The sequence below is a fragment of the Pleurodeles waltl genome, chromosome 8 (genome assembly GCF_031143425.1).
Source record: "Pleurodeles waltl isolate 20211129_DDA chromosome 8, aPleWal1.hap1.20221129, whole genome shotgun sequence".
NCBI lineage: Eukaryota > Metazoa > Chordata > Amphibia > Caudata > Salamandridae > Pleurodeles > Pleurodeles waltl.
The window spans coordinates 540,432,688-540,444,265 of record NC_090447.1 but is presented as its reverse complement, the minus strand read 5'-3'; positions in this window follow the sequence as shown (position 1 = coordinate 540,444,265).

Below are 11,578 nucleotides of genomic sequence, written 5' to 3'. Positions count from 1 at the left end.
AGTCGGAGGTCCCTTCCCGGTTGTGGGCCATTACTTGTTGCTGGGCCACGTCCGGCCCCCACCCCACGGACAGGGTGCGAGGAGACTGAGGCAGGCCCCCCCGTTTGGCACACAGGAGCGCCGGGAGCCGACGTGATCATATCCAGGCACTGGAAGTGCCTTCTTCCACCATAATTCAGGTACTCTTTAGGAAATTTAGGCTCTAGGATCCTAATACAGACTTGCAGAGGTTTGCTATTTCCTATCTGTGTACTGGTGATACATATATGTGCTAATGTTCCTTTTCTAGGCATGTCTGGCTGATATGTATTATATGACTTGTGGTATATTCTCTACTGTTCCTTTTATGGGTATTTAGGAATTGTTCATGACGAGTGCATATACCTTTTACTATAATTCCTGACTACTGCTTATGTTGCAGAATCCTGAGTACTTACGTGTTCTAATGTGACAACTGCGTATTCTTGCAGAATATTAGTAACTTGTGTAACCCTCTGACAACTGCTAAGGTAGCAGGGTATTACTTACATGTAATGTTGGTCTAATTATGTTTTGTGCAATACAGATTATTTTTACATAGCTCAGTGTTGTGTTTACTTTGTGGTGTACATTTTGCGTCACGTGTGTTGTGCGAACGCTTTACACATTGCCTCCAGGTTAAGCCTGACTGCTCGTTCCAAGCTACCAAGGGGGTGAGCAGGGGTTATCTTGGACGTGTAACTCCCAAGCCCTGACTAGAGTGGGTAAGTTCTGCCTAACTGAGGTGCATACCCTAGCCAACCAGAAACCCCATTTCTAACAGGAACCAACTGTCCAGAGGTCCCCGATGGGCCGGGCTGGTCATCTAGATCCAGTTGGACAGAGGTACTGTCATCACTGTGGGTCTCTTCTGTTGGTGGTGTGGACATGTGTGGACCCTCCTGTCCGGTGACGTTGGGTAGGGGTCCTACAGGGGTATAAAAGGATGGTTATTACATCTGTGTGTGTCATGGTGTGCAATGGGTGGGTGACGGTGTACCCCAGTGCTTGCATTCCTGTGTGGGACCTTGTGTGATGATGGTTTAGGGGGTTGTATGGGTATGTGCAGTGGGCATGCTTTAGTGATGGGTGTCCATGCTTTGTTGTTGCATTCTGGGCTTGGTGTTGGGATGGGTGGTTTGTGATGTTGGGACACATGTGAGGAGTTGGAGTTCTGGGGGTGAGGGTGAGGGTGGGGGTATGTGCTGGCATGCAGGTATGGTGGGGGCTGTAATAGTTAAGATTTGTCTTACCAGAGTCCATTCCTCCACCTACTCCTGCAAGGCCCTCAGGATGCAGAATCGCCAAGACCTACTCCTCCCATGTTGTTAGTTGTGGGGGAGGAGGTGGGGGCCCGCCGCCAGTCCGCTGAACCGCCAGGTGGTGTCTTGAGACCACGGAACGCACCTTCCCCCGTAGGTCGTTCCACCTCTTCCTGATGTCCTCCCGATTTCTTGGGTGCTGTCCCACTGCGTTGACCCTGTCCACTATTCTTCGTCATAGCTCCATCTTCCTTGCAATTGAGGTGTGCTGCACCTGTGATCCGAATAGCTGTGGCTCTACCCGGACGATTTCCTCCACCATGACCCTGAGCTCCTCCTCCGAGAACCTGGGGTGTCTTTGCCGTGCCATGGGGTGGTGTAGGTGATGTGTGGGGTGGAGTGTGTGGTGATAAGTGTGCTGATATGTAGTGGTGTGTTGTGTGAGGTGCGTGGAAGTTCTGTGGGTGATGGTGTTGTGTGCCTGTGGATGCTGTTGTTCTTGCTGGTGCTGTCTCTCTCTGGCCTTCTTTCGGAATTTTTGGTAGTAGGGGTTTGTGGGTGATGTGGGTATGTGTTTTATATAGTAATGGGTGTGTGGGAGTGGTGTGTGTATGTGTATCAGGTGTATGTATTTCGAATTGTCCAATGTGGCTGTGTTTTGTAATTGTGTGTGTATTTTGAGCGCAGTGGTGTGTACCGCCAATTGAATACCGCGATTGAAAGGCCGCCGCGTGGATTCGTGTGTCGTGATAGTGTGGGCGTATTTCTGTTGGCGTGACGGTGGAGATTTTGTTTTCGCCAGTTTATCACTGACCTTTGGTGTGGCGGACTTGTGTGGGTGTCTGAATTTTGGCGGATTCCGAAATGTGGGTCATAATAGCTGTGGTGGAATTCCGCGGCCGCGGCGGTGTGTTGGCGGTCTTCTGCACGGCGGTAAGCGGCTTTTACCGCCAATGTTGTAATGAGGGCCTAAATCTCTCATGACCACCTATTCAAAAGCCAAAATCTTGTGTGACATTATGTGAGCCGGAGTTGTAAAAGTAGAAGGTGTCCTTAAACCAGTTACAGAATAGGACAGGTGGGACACAGTTTTATTAAAATAGTACCTCAGTATAACCTTCCGAAAAAATTTATGCAATTCCATTTTCAGGTTAAAGGAGTTTGGTAAATTCGTGGGGACAAAAGCTAATCCTTTCGCTAGTGCCTGTTCCTCTGTTGGTGATAGCTGATAAATTGATAAATTAACCACCGGATTCAGTGCATTCACCACCTGTAATGCTGTCTCCGTGTTTATATTTCCCCATGTTCTTCCTGCTGGAAGCGCACCTGTCTCCTGCCTCTGTATCATTCCCTGTTCCAACCCCCTTCTCTGGGAAAGCCCCTGTTCCATGGTCGACCTCCCCCTCTGGGGTAGATCTATTGTGTAGGGCCTAAAAAAGGTCCAGAAGTTATATCTAACTGTTGGAATTCCTGATCTCAGGGGCTGTTCTTGTACTAGGCTGCTCATTATCACTTTCTCCTCCACTGGTACCTCAGGATTCAGAAAAGGTTGTATACCGCCTGGGTCCGCCCCTCCCTCTTGTAGAATATCTCCCTCTTGCACCTTGTTTATAATATTCCTCCTGCAAATATGGATAAGTCTGTTTTTTATCATAAGAACTGATATCTATGGCCAATTCCTCTAGCTTGTAAGCTTGAGTATTGATTTCAAAATCATTCATCATCCTGTCTAGACACTCCAATGCCTCTTTCGCATTAACCAAAGCCTTATTATCTACAATCTCCTTTTTCAGGTCAGCTATCTCCTTCATCAATTTTTGTACCTCTTCTAATGTCGTTTCTACACTTATAACCATCCAGTGGCGGGAACAGTTATTGGCTACAAAACTAAAGCTCTCTTTAAATTTAAGATTGTCCACAAAGATTGCTGGTTCATTCCTAACTTGCAATCCCAATGGAATAGTATTGGATTGTAGATGTTAAATTAATGAATGTCCATGTGGGTCATTTTAAATGTGGATCATGCAAAGCTTGTATACAATGTTTGGAGATGAAAACATTCCAGTACAAAAATGTGTCTGTGTGTCAGGATACTTCAATTCGATTTTCTCAGAAGCAGAACATAACTCCTCAGTCCCGACCCGAGCTACTCACAACGAATATTAATCCTTCGTGCTGAGTACCCCGGAGGGGAAAAGGGGAATGGGATGGTAGAGAGACTGCCACAGAGATGATGAACGCCAGTACTCAGTCTGCCTCTTCACATCTAAGATTGGATACAGCACCTGCAAGAGTCACAGTCGCAATTACTAGGGACATACAACATCAGTTTTTCACTTTCTACTCTCAACACTTAATTCTCTTTAATTCGACATCTGTTGATAACTTGTAGTTGTAAATGCTTGTTTATTTAAGTTTGTTTCTCTTTTAAACTCTATTTTGGTTTATTACCATTGAATTTGTAAATGCTTATTTGTTAACAGTTCGTTTCTCCTTTAAACTTGGCCTTTGTTTATAACCTTGACATTTGTATATACTAGCTCTTTTAAAGTTCGTTTTTTCTTTGACTTTAATATCTTAAACAAGAACCTTGTAAACATAAGGTTAATTCATACATTAACTCTGTAGCCTTGCCGACTTCCACGGGAACGGTCCACTATCAAACTCTTCGAATAAACCTTGACAATATTTATCCGTTTTCTGTAATATAATCTTCAAATGTAATTTTACCTCACAGGAGTTTCTGTTCTGAAGCGCGCTCTCTCTCCACACAGCTGATTCCTGTCAGACCTCAGTTGAAGTGCAAGGCTTCCAGCTGGAGAGCTCGTAACCTAGCAACCAACCGATTGCAAGACTAGAACTGTAACTAACTTTCAGGACTCACAGCGGCCATCTTGGATCTTCTCTTCTTGATTCTTCCTTTGAAATAAGCGCAAGATTACTTTGCAAACCTTCTTCCAGTTTGGGCTTTGCTGTCTCCACTGAGGATATCTCTTTGCTTTTCTCATGCACTTCTTTGATTTGACTTGGCAAGTTTGTGTGGTCATGACAGTACTCCCCCTCAAGGAACAGATCTCCAATTTAGGTTTGCTTGGGTAGGTTCTATGAAAGTTTCTCACTAATCTTGAAGCATGTACATACTCGTGCGGCTCCCAGGATCGTTCCTCTGGACCATAACCTTTCCAATCAATTAGATAATAAAGCTGGCCATTATGGATTTTGGAATCTAAGATTTGATTGACCTCATACTCTTCTGCAGAGCTAATCTGGATAGGAATTGGAGGGGAGTTTTGACGTAAATTTGGAGGAGTGTTCTTTAACAAGGAGACATGGATAACAGGATGTATCTTTAGATGAGCTGGCAACTGCAATTTAACTGCCACTGGATTGATCATCTTGTCAACTTTGAATGGGCCTATAAATCGTGGCTGAAATTTGCGATTTCCTTTGAGACGTAAATGACGAGTGGATAACCAAACTTTGGGGGTTATTACAACTTTGGAGGAGGTTAATCCGTCCCAAAAGTGACGGTAAAGTGACGGATATACCACCAGCCGTATTACGAGTCCATTATATCCTATGGAACTCGTAATACGGCTGGTGGTATATCCGTCACTTTTGGGAAGGATTAACACCTCCTCCAAAGTTGTAATAACCCCCTTTGTCTCCTTTTGAAGAAATGGGGCTCTCTCTTCTTTTTCTATCAGCCTGAGTCTTATATGAGTCTTTTGCTTGAATGATGTTTTTTCTAGCCCTAACTAACGTGGTCTGCAAATCCCTCACCATCTCTTCTACTGCAGGCACTGAATCATCTTCTTTACCCAAACATTACATTAGGATGTCTACCATGGTTCAGATAGAAGCAGGTGAACCCAGTGGTGGAATGAACAGCATTATTGTAAGCGAATTCAGCTGCCCACATCAACTCGGGCCATTCCTTCTCTTTATCGAATAAATTGAGTCTTAAATACTGTTCTAACTCTTGATTCACTCTCTCTGTTTGCCCATCGGTTTCAGGATGGTAACTGGTAGAGTAACGAGAATCAATTCCTAATCTTTTACTAAAGGCCTTCCAAAAGCGAGAAACAAATTGGGACCCCCTGTCTAAAACTAGAATTTTTGGGATACCATGGGCGCGTACTATGTGTTGTGTAAACAACTGTGCAACCTGTGGGGCTTGAGGGATTTCTTTCAAAGGAATGAAATGAGCCATTTTAGTGAAAGTGTCTACAAAAACTAGGATAGTGTTAAAACCTTGGCTACTAAGGAGGTCCACTATAAGATCCATAGTAACAGTATGCCAGGCATGGGGTGCAGTGGGCAAAGGTCTTAACAGACCTTGTGAAGCTGTTCTATTTGATTTCCCTCTTTGACATTTGTCACAAGTTGACACATATTGTCTTATCTGAGTTTTCATTTTTGGCCACCAAAATTCTCGTTGTATTAGATTTTGAGTCTTTTGAATTCCTTTGTGTCCAGCCAATTGATCGTCATGATAAGCCTGAAGAATTATTTCTTGCAGCTCCACAGTCGGAACATACAGTGCACCTTTAAAGTATGGCAAACCTTTTTTGATTTCTCTTCCTTGGCCTTCTTTGGACCACTTCAGCATTCCTTCGAATGTTAAGTTTTCTTGAATTTATTTGGTTAAATTTTCATACAATATGGCAGATATGAACTTCTCTTGTGGAATAATCAATTCTTTTTCTGGAGGCTCTTTAACTGCACCGGTATCAATTCGAGATAGAGCATCTGCCTTCCCATTTACTTTTCCTGGTCTGAAAGTGATAACAAAATCAAAGTCTGCAAAATATAGGGACCAACGCAGTTGTCTAGCTGTCAGAGTTCGAGCTGATTTTAAAAATTTTAAATTTCGGTGGTCCGTGTAAACGGTCACTTTATGCTTAGCTTCCAAAATGTAATGCCTCCACTCACGAAAAGTTTCTTTGACTGCCAATAGCTCCTTATCCGCAATTGAATAATTTATCTCTGGTGGTGTTAATTTTCTAGAGAAATAGGCCACTGGATGTAATTGACCTGTATCTTTATGACGCTGGGAAAGGATACCTCCTATGGCAACATCTGAAGCATCTGCCTCCACATAATATGGCTCATCTGGAGACGAAGGAATTCTTCAAAAAATTAAAAGCATTTTCAGCTTCTTTTGTCCACTCAAACTTCACTCCTTTCTTCAACAATCGAGTAATGGGTGTAACTGTTTGAGAAAAATTGGATATGAATCTTCGATAAAAATTAGCGAACCCCAAGAAACTCTGGATCTCTTTGACATTGCAAGGAGAAGGCCAATGTTGCACTGTCTTTATCTTGGCAGGATCCATACTAACTCCTTCTGGTGACAAAATGAATCCTAAGAACTCAACTCGTTCCACATGAAATGCACACTTCTCCAATTTTACATAGAGATGGTTTTCTTGCAGCCTTGTGAGGATGGATCGAACATGGGAAATGTGCTCCTGTAGATTGTCGGAAAAGATTAAAATGTAATCTATATAAACCACGGCAATCCGGTCGAGGAATTCTCGTAATATATCATTAACGAAATGCTGGAAGGCAGCGGGAGCATTGCATAACCCATAAGGCATCACTTGATATTCAAATAATCAGTATCGAGTCCGAAAAGCGGTTTTCCATTCATCCCCTGAAGCCACTCGAATCAAATGATATGCTCCTCGCAGGTCCAATTTGGTGTAGATTCTAGCATTCTTTACTTGATCTAATAAGACTGACACTAAAGGCAGTGGGTATCGATTCTTGATGGTAACCTGATTGAGGGCTCGATAATCAATGCAAGTTCGAAGACTCCCATCCTTCTTTGGTATGAAAAATAGTGGGGATGACACTGGAGATTCAGAAGGACGAATAAAACCATTAGCAAGATATTGATCCAAATACTCCTTTAAATGTTGATTCTCTGCTTCGGTCAATGCGTATATTCTGCTACATGGCAATATCGCACCTGGCTCCAGTTCAATTTTGCAGTCGTAGGGTCGATGTGGTGGCAATTTCTCAGCCTCCTTTTCATCAAAAACGGCGACTAAATCCTCATATTCTTTTGGGATTTCTGCTGTCTTTAGTGCACAGATCATTGAAGAGTGTGATGATAAACAGGCCGCTTGGGACTTGGTGGACACTTCCACTCCATCATGAAAGCAATTCTCTTTGCAGTAAGAGGAATTCATCTTGATCGTTCTTTTGCTCCAATCAATGTGTGGATTATGTTCTGTAAGCCAGGGCAGACCCAAAATGAGTTGAAATTGTGGAGCATCTATCAAATTAAAGATTATCTGCTCCTGATGTCCACCAAAACCTTGCATCTGAATTGGTTCGGTCTCATGGGAAATGGGTCCTGAAGAAAGATTGGTTCCATCCACAGCTCTTACTACTTCCAAAGTAGATTTCTTGATAAATCGAATACCCATTTTACGAGCGTATTTGATATCAGAGAAGTTGCCCGTAGCTCCAGAGTCTATCATAACTGAGATCCCTTGAATTTCCTTCTCAAGGGTCTTAACTGATACTGTTTGTACCAAATGTGGCGCTGTGGTTTGTAAGGTATTCGCCACTCGTTGATCTAAAGGAGTTGTCTTGGGTTCTGCTTTCATCAGGGCAACTCCCTCTACTGATGAAGCTGGCCTTTTCCCGACTGAAGAGCTTTGGGGTTCTTGGGACAGTTTTTAACAAAATGCCCAGATGCACCGCAATATAAACATAGTTGATTCACTCTTCTTTTCTCTTTTTCTTCCTTAGATAAAGGACCTCGGATGGAACCAATTTGCATTGGTTCTTCTATCGTTATCCCTTCTCCGGCTCTCGTATGATCATTTCTTACATGATCAATTCTCAGGGGAAATGGTCGATACTCTCTTCTCTTTTCTGCTCTTCGTTCAGTTAGCCGGTGGTCAATCTGTAACACAAGATCAATTAACTCCGATATTTCGGTGGGTCTATTTGGAACTTGTGCTAAGGCATCTTTCAATTCATCTCTCAGTCCACGATAAAATATGGCGGCTCTTTTTGACTCCAGCCAGGCAGTCTCTACAATGAGTTTATTGAAATGAGCCAGATAGGCTACTAGATCTTTATTACCTTGCCTGATTTCCAGTAGTTCATTGTCAGTGGCTTGAGCTGCAGTTCGCCGATCAAATATTCTTAAGAACTCTTCCTTGAAATTTTGGAAATTCTATAAAACAGGATCATTTCTAGAAATTATTGGCATGGACCAAGCGGCCGCATCTCCTGTCAGATAAGACAATATAAATGCCACTTTGGACTGGTCTTCGGAAAAAAGGACTGGTCTACATAAAAAATGCAATGAGCATTGGGTCAGAAAAATCTGCGCCTTATTTGGATCCCCACCGAAGCGCTCGGGTTGAGCCAAAGGAATAATAGGGGAAACCGCATGAATTACTTGAGTGGATATACCTGCAGACTGTGAAGGGCTAGGGATTTGTGAAAACACAGATTCATTTGATTTAGCGGTGTTCCCTAACTCATTTATTCGCTGTTTTATTTGGACTGTTTCTTCTATGGTGTTATTTAATTGTTTCTGTAACCCTTCCAAAACGGTGGCTAATGCTTTTATATCAATTCCTTCTGCCTTTCTGCTCAGGAGGAAATCTGTTTTTTCCCTAAAATTAGGGTGATGGCACTTCAATCTGTCAGGATACTTCAATTCGATTTCCTCAGAAGCAGAAGATAACTCCTCAGTCCCGACCCGAGCTACTCACAACGAATATTAATCCTTCGTGCTGAGTACCCCGGAGGGAGAAAGGGGAATGGGATGGTAGAGAGACTGCCACAGAGATGATGAACGCCAGTACTCAGTCTGCCTCTTCACATAAGATTGGATACAGCACCTGCAAGAGTCACAGTCGCAATTACCAGGGACATACAACATCAGTTTTTCACTTTCTACTCTCAACACTTAATTCTCTTTAATTCTATTATTTCTTCACTCACCCTGAGTTCTCTGTAGCCTTGCTTCTCTCTATAAATGATAGCTCTTCTTAAAAAAATGCTTATTACTGATTCTGGAAGAACTTCTCAACCTTTGTTAGAGACTGGTTTTATGTTGCTATATACATATATATAGTTGGTGATAATGCGTTCTTTAAATCAGCTGATGTTATTTAATTTCTCCTGTCTTATTGTGACTTCTGTCAATACTTGTATTTGTAAATGCTTGTTTATTAAAGTTAGTTTCTCCTTTCTTACTTCGACATTTGTTGATAACTTGTATTTGTAAATGCTTGTTTATTACAGTTAGTTTCTCCTTCCTTACTTCGACATCTGTTGATAACTTGTAGATGTAAATGCTTGTTTATTTAAGTTTGTTTCTCTTTTAAACTCTATTTTGGTTTATTACCATTGAATTTGTAAATGCTTATTTGTTAACAGTTTGTTTCTCCTTTAAACTTGGCCTTTGTTTATAACCTTGACATTTGTAGATACTTGCTCTTTTAAAGTTTGTTTTTTCTTTGACTTTAATATCTTAAACAAGAACCTTGTAAACATAAGGTTAATTCATACATTAACTCTGTAGCCTTGCCGACTTCCACGGGAACGGTCTACTATCAAACTCTTCGAATAAACCTTGACAATATTTATCCGTTTTCTGTAATATAATCTTCAAATGTAATTTTACCTCACAGGAGTTTCTGTTCTGAAGCGCGCTCTCTCTCCACACAGCTGATTCCTGTCAGACCTCAGTTGAAGTGCAAGGCTTCCAGCTGGAGAGCTCGTAACCTAGCAACCAACCGATTGCAAGACTAGAACTGTAACTAACCTTCAGGACTCACAGCGGCCATCTTGGACCTTCTCTTCTTGATTCTTCCTTTGAAATAAGCGCAAGATTACTCTGCAAACCTTCTTCCAGTTTGGGCTTTGCTGTCTCCAATGAGGATATCTCTTTGCTTTTCTCATGCACTTCTTTGATTTGACTTGGCAAGTTTGTGTGGTCATGACACTGTGACATTCAAAGAACATACAAATTGTAATAGTGCGAATGTAATTTATGTCATTAAATGCCCATGTGATTTGATATATATTGGGCAGACTAAACAAAAAGTTAAGGTACGGATTTTGCAGCACTGTAGTCGCATCAGATGTAAAATACAAGGTTCACTTTTGGTGGATCATTTTACTGCATTGAACCATCCAGTGGACTCCTTAAGATGGTTGGTCATTAAGAAGATCATTCCTAATCAACGGGGGGATTTTGAATTTGAGAGAATGTAAATGGATCCATCTTTTGAACTCGGTTAGTGAGGGCCTGAATGAATATGAAGAAATAGCCAGGCAGACAGCTAACTTGATGGATGGTTGATTGAGAGTAATAGGAATTTACATAATTGGTGAGAAAATTGGACTTGAATATAACTTAACACAGAGGAATTTAGAATGTTATCTTCGGAGTTCATGTAATAGCCCGAGTTATCTGTACAGTCCTAAATTTGGATTATGAAATTGGGGTTATGGTGTTTTGTTGAGGAGATAAAGGAATCTTTTATTGTGCAAAATCCATTACTTGATAAATACTGAATAGAGAGAGCAGTATGATGGAACTGATAGATAGGGGTTGAAACTGTTCATACATATAAGGATTGTTTTAAATGATCGACCTGTATTTTAAATAAATATAATGGATTTGAGCCAGCACAGCACATTTGTGATATTTACTAGAGGTGCCTCAAGGTGGAGCGATTTCGCTTACCGAACGGGCATCCGAGTTAGGTGAAACTGACGAAGGCAGGAGGCCTGACATTCCTGAAATGCCGGAAGAAGCCGCAAATTGGACGCGCTGAGGAAGATTATAAAAGCGCGCTAATTCACATGCCGTGTCTTTAATCTGGTGAAAGCAGCCACGTGAAAAGATATAAAGAGGACATTAGCAGTCCAGAAGGCAATCTGATATAAAGAGTCTGGAAGGTGGATGTTTCTTGTGATTTATTTCAATTGGGTTGGTGTTTAAACTTCGAGTGCGTATATACGTATTTAAATTAACGTAACGCATTAGTGGTTTTCAACTAATGTGCTCAATGGTGAAGTACTTCTTTGTGACTGCCTTATTTGTAAATGACCGTCTGAGTAATGAAGGCAGTAGGTTTGGCTGCATTAAAATGACAAGTGAGTCCGGCAATACACCGCGCGGATATAAAGTATATAAGCTTGTTTCTCCATACGCCGCGTCTTTGGTTTGCTAAGCGGCGATGGGATAAGAGACGATATGGTTAATAACGGTTTAGAGCCAATTTGATTGTTGGGCAATGCAGTTGAAA